Raw genomic sequence first — 6,731 nt, forward strand, 5'->3', positions numbered from 1 at the left:
AATAATTTTTGTCATATAATTATTTATATATTTGTGCCCACTGGGACTTGATTCTATTATTTCTCTGTGATGTTAATTATTCAGTTTCTTTACTTCATTTTCACACATTTCAGTTTTTCTCTTAATGATATCCTCATTTATCCTATATTTTTATTTCTTTCTTTTTGTTTCTTCTTTTCTTTTTTTTTAGAGCCCACACTTTTGCTCCATTAATAGTACAAGTCTTATTACAGGTCTTCTAGATTTTTGTCTTTGATCCTAGATTTTTGTCTTTAATTTTATTGACATTCTTTTATCAAATACAACCCTTGTCATTTTTCTTGATTTCTTTCATCTTAATTTAATTATTTTCTTCTTCATATTCTTCTATTGTACTGATAATTTCACTCACATGTTCGAGCTATTGTACTTGTTTAGGTCCTTATCGTTTCTGCCATAGATGACCCTGTTATTTTCTTGTGTTTATCATAATTTCCATTAATTTTTAATCCACCGTTTTCTAGTTTTTCTTGCCATAGCCAAAGATTTTGCAATTATTTTACATATGCTGTAATAACTTGGTCATTTCATTATTTCAAAAACTTCCCAATCCTCTAATACACTGGTGTTGCACGTCTGCTGCAAGATGCACATATTTCGCTAAATTTAGTGTTAATTAATTTCTATCCACATTCACATTTGCAATCTTTACACATAGCGCCATCTATCGGCAAAAATTAAAGAAAATAATAAATTAAATATAATTCTTACAAAAAAACGTTGTAATTTTAAAAATATGTATCACATTAACTTAATTACTGCGACAATGATATAGCGCGTCTATTCCATGTTATACAATTACTGCGACAGATAGCATATAGCACTTGCCTGTGTGGGATCAAAAGTGTTACCCTGTGAAAAGTGTATAAGTATTTAATTTTCCATATCTAACAACTCGGATTTCTTCATTTCTGAATAGTACTTTCTTAATTAATTCTAATAAGTACCCTCCGGTAGCCGAGTGAATGAAACCGTCGAACACTGGTAGTTAGTCGTGGGTTCGGGCATGGTCAACTGGCTGGCCACGTGGAGTTTTCTGGATTTTCTTCATATCTATATACTCAGTGGTGATAATCGAAATAGTTAATAAAGGGTTCGCTAGCAGAAAATTTTTCCCTGACAATCACTGACAAACAAAATGGAAGTTTTGGTTAGAAATAAATACAATACCTTTTCTTGCGATATATCTAATAATCAGTGGCGTATTTGGAACGTAAGGGGCCCTGGGCGAAGACCAGGTAACAATAGTATATTATTGCTGTCGACCTTTTTTTTTTAGGCAGAGAAATTTTTCACCCCGAATGGCACTGCTGATAATAGACAGATGTCATCATCTCTCAAAATACAATATCCTTTTTATTTCGCTGTCCATAGCCCGACACGTGTTCCACAGCCATCTTGTATTATCTCGTGCGCGTGAGAGTGTGGGATCTCTCTTATGACTGGATCTAGTTTCAAGAACTCTCTTGAATCGATCGCGATTAAACCTCGTTTCGGTCGAGAGAGATCGCACCAAGACATAGTCCCCGACCTTGCTCACAATCTAGATTGAAATGGTCGGTGCGAACGGGGTATAAGGCTCTATTTTAGTAGTATTACAGAGTATAATACGTATATTTTTAAATAAAAACAAAACCACTGAAAAATGTTCCATGTGTTTAACAAGGTTCGGAAAACTGAAAATTTTAACAACGGGTTCGGCCGAACCTGTGCGAACCCGCTGAATATCACCACTGTATATACTGTATATCGAGACGAGTTGATAATAATAATAATAATAATAATAATAATCAGCGCAGAGCCCAAACGGTTAGGAGTTGAAAGTTGAAATTTGGTACACAGTTAGGGTACGTCACGAGAACGCACACTAAGATGGGATTTTTCGAAATTCCTCCCCACGGGGGAGAGGGACAGGAATAAGGCTTAACACTTTCATCAACAATGCAAGTGTTACGTAACAATGGAATTGTTAAGAGAAAGCGACGTGCAAGCCGCAGATGCAGGTTTTTTCGTTTTTGTGGGAAATCGAACATAGTTTTTAGACTCATCTAAAAATTCTCTAATTAGTCTGGAAACAGGGGAACCCAATTCTTGCATTCTGTGAAAACGGGTAAGGTTGACTATAACGTAATAATCTTAATCTTGACTATCGTTAATTTTGCCCGAGCAACGCCGGGCCCACCCGCTAGTTAATAATAAACAAGTAAATAGGGTCCAGCCTCCCATAAAAGTCTTCCTGGGATGCATCTCCCTTGGCAGATTGCTCACGTGCCACATTGCAGAAACCAAATAAATCAAACTAATTCTAACGAGCGATTATTTATTGTGACATCATGACAATACTAAGCTGCAGTTTTTTATCACAATGTTTTCAATTCTTTCAGTGGTATCTTGCTCTGTACCTCATACTTTTCCTGTTAGCAATAGAGTAGTACCGATTATCTATCTAACTCCGTTCAAGGAAAAGTTTTGAATTCAAGTAATGTGACTTCCGGTCAAAACTGAAAGTTCATGTATAGATAATATGGGCCTTTTGCCCCTAAGCTTTCCATATTTAATCTCGATTTTCATCTAACCCTTTCTCGAGATTAAGGAAGGACAGGCATACAACAGACAAGTAGGTGGACAACAGTTGGAATTTTTCAAATTGCAGCCCAATAATTTTTCTATAAACGAGAACATACTTCCCACATAGTTTATACAATCTGCTATAAATTTATAAACATTTCATTTTCACATAAAAGCAATTATTCTCGTATTTTACAATACTTTTGTATTGTAACTTTTGCAAATACTTTTATTCAAACAAGTCATGTGAAGTCTTTCAAACGTTATGGATAGCAACTTCGATCACATACGAGTATGGCGATATTCGAATAGGAAAATTACATAATACAAGGTTACCAGACTGCACAAAATAGGGTTTAAATAGTTTTCAAGTGTGCCGAATTTAAATATTTGGTCCGCTTTTTGAGAGATTTGATTCGTTGGCAGATTACCATTTGATATTCGGCTGTGAATGATACAGTTTGTTAGAGCTAACATTAGAAAAGTTTTTTAAGATATCATATTTTCAATTGCTGTTTACTTGACTAATGAAATTGTGCCATTTCGTACCATCCAAGTGTGGCGATAAACGTGACAATGGTAGGCTGAAATAACCAAACTCTTTGTATGGTTTTCGTTTTAATGTTTGTTATATTATAGTATTTGATTTATATAAGTATAAAGGTTATCTTACGTAAGGGTTTATCACAAAAGTGAACAATCTAACACATTTTAAACATTCTTTATTCCTCTACTGTATCCAATATAATATAATATAATAGAAGAGTTAGAAGTACGAAATAACCTAATAATCTTATCATTGTTGTTGCTGTTTTGCCCGGTCAACGCCGGGTTCATCTGTTAGTTTATCCCTATGTTAGGATTCATATATAATCAGCATTATCGGACCGTCCGTCTCCCTAGTAGTTCGTTATATTGAAGGTCAATAGTATTACTATAGCGTTTTTAATAGTAAAATGAAGAATTACGCGAAGTGACAAATTTAAAATAAATAAACTTTTTATCTTAAAACCATTATTAAATAGTCATTCCAGTATTTTATTCTTTTATTATTTCCTAAATAAATAATCTTACTGTATAATAATCTTTTGAATTTCTCTGAAAGTTTCATTAATTGACTTAATCCTTATTTATCATAAAAGAATCATATTTATAAATTTATAACGTATACTTAATAATGATGATCTCAGAGTTTTTAAGAGTAATCGATCATGGTTCCTCTTAAATTCACATGGTCTAGGTCCTAGACTATAGGACCTAGGTCCATGACCTACTTATTGTAATCATGTTACATAGATTATGTTTCTGACTATATAGAAATGGATTAGAAATGTACTCAATCTGAAGTGCGCATTATAATTTGTCCTCCATTTTTACGATGTAATTTCTAAGTATTTCTTGAGGCGTTAAGTTTTTCCTCCTTTATTTTAAGAAACACCTTTGATCTTCAGTGATTAGTGACCTTATTATCAATGGGAAAACAAGTTCTAAAGGTGAAATTACTTTGTACTTTCTACTCTTGCTATTACAGTCGACCTAAGCAAGGGATCGAATGGTTAGGGTGTCAGCCTACTGCTTTGGGTAACCTGGAAGCGAATCCGGGCGGTCGAAACATCTAAGGATCGAGAGAAGTTCGTCCCAGATATATCAGGCTCCGTCCTTTCACCACCGGCCGACTCATTGGCAAGCCCATAGTGGGCTTGGCCGAACTCACAACAGACTTGATAAAAGATCTTAGTATCCACAGGGGCGTAAAGAGGAAAAAGAAAAATACCTTTTTCTATTAAACTTAAGTCATTCGATTTTAAACTTTCTGATTAAAACTGTAAGATCATCTTACAGTTTAATTGAAATATTTCAGAAAAAAATCACGTGTAATTCTTTATTTCATATTCTCAAATAAAAATGTTTTATTTTTTATCTTTAATTAACAAATATATCACAAATATACAAATTAAAACTTCAGTAATTTATAATAGCAACTTAGTGAGCATTTTAAAATTAAAAAATAATAATGTATAGAAATATTGTTACTAATCTAAAAATTCGCAAAAATACATATTAAAAAGCACGACGAAAATCAATATACATCTTCAAATTGTCCAGAAAAATAGGAATTACGAATTTTTATTGATTTGTAATACGTTAAGCTTAAAGAAGGACAATTGCTTTATTTCAAAATAAGTTATTTTGAAACAAAGCAGTTGTCCTTTTTCAAGCTTTGTGTTATTACAGATTATGCAACAATTTCGTTCTTATTTATGTCAATAAGTTACTTCTATTGAAGATATTAACAGATCTTATTATCTTAAAAAGGAGCCGTTCTCATTTATGTAATTTATCCAAATAAATTAGATTTCCCAAAACATCTTCCTGTGTTTTATTTATGCGCATGGATAATGTAAATACTGTTTTAAATTTTAAAGGGGACAGCGAAATTACCGAAATAGGTCAGTTACGAAATTTTTAACGATTATTTAGTAAGTGAACTTTAAAAAAGACATATTATTGCTATTAAAATGATTTAATGCTAAATCCAAATTTCGATTATTAAAAAGTTATATTAATAATCAATGAAAACTCTTAATACTATAATTGGATTTTCTTAATTTTCTTTTATAATTCATTCAAAATTATAATAGAGAAGCTAAATATAAATACAGTGTTGTAGTAGAAAATTATTAGATTTGACATTTTTAATCGAATACACGTATTATTCTTCAAGGATGTAGATAAGGGGCTAAGCATGTTTAACATTTTGCTCTACATGATACCTTTAAATTCAAGTACGTTACACGAATTCTTGAAACTAATTTAAGTTAATATTCGAAAAATGTTGATGCCAATATGGGCATGCACAAGTGACATTTTTTTCTTTCTCCGTTGACTTTAGTCTCCTCGAAAATAATTCTGCCTACGCCCTTGTAGATACAACTATAAAATCCGTTGAAAAAAAATCTAAAATTTGAAATACTTTTTCAATTTGAGATGATACGATTAATTTCTAATCCTGTTTTAATTTACATCATTGAAAATATTTTTGTTAAATTCATAGAGCTTAGAAATATTAGTTTATATAAATTCATTTATAATAGAAAAATTTCATTTTTGGATGCAATAATTATGCTTATTTGCTTTAAATTTCTATTATTAATGATAAGAAAGAACTTATAAAATTACCTTATTTTAATATAATTTCTAATTAAAGATATGTATCACATATTTTCTCCATTATGAATAATAAAGTTACTTAAAACTTACAAAATTTATAAAATTTACTTACTGTTTAATGTATCGAGCGTCAAATTGAAATTATTTGCACTTCAGTTTTTATTTTACTTTTAGCATAAAAAGTAAGTAAACTTTCTAAATTTTAAGAAAATTATTTTCCTAACCTATTTCATGTTTTTCTTCTCAAGGTAAAGGAACCGATGGGAGTCGCAACTTTCCACATTTTTCAGGAATGAAACAAGGTAAACCATGTGATCGGACGAGAGTAAGAATAAATCTCGAATATGAGTACTAATTACGTCAGAGTCCATAAAGGGGGACACTCGTTTTCTTTACGAAGTCGTTAACCTACGGATGTAAACGATATAAATCAGGTCATTATATATTTATTTGCATTGCCTTTTTGAAGGACGTTTTCCTGTTATAGTTCAAACCTTGTTATTTCTACTATCAAGTGTGGATGGGTTACACTAAAAAAATGCAGAATTTTAAATTTTTGACCTTAACCTTTCCGTACATTAAACTCTTATGAAAGGAAAGATGTGTATCTTCATTCTTTTGAAAGAGTACAGCTCTTAATCAATTGTCATATAAATCGATTTTATTTTCTTTAATGTTAATGTACTGTACCTATGAAAATTTACGGAAAATGCTAAAAATAAATATATAGAAACAACCATTTCATCATAACATTTAACAATTAAAGACCTACATTTCACTAAGTTTATGCTAAATCAGTGGCTCTCAACCCGTGTTCGTGGAACAGAGGTGTTTCGCAACTTCCACCCAAGCGTTCCACAAACAAACATAATTTTAAAGTTTTTATTGCAAATTTTATCCAATATACTATCAATACATCATATTACTTTATTCGTAGACATTCTCATGTTTAC

This window comes from Centruroides vittatus, unplaced genomic scaffold (assembly GCF_030686945.1).
Source record: "Centruroides vittatus isolate TY-2023 unplaced genomic scaffold, ASM3068694v2 contig_549, whole genome shotgun sequence".
NCBI lineage: Eukaryota > Metazoa > Arthropoda > Arachnida > Scorpiones > Buthidae > Centruroides > Centruroides vittatus.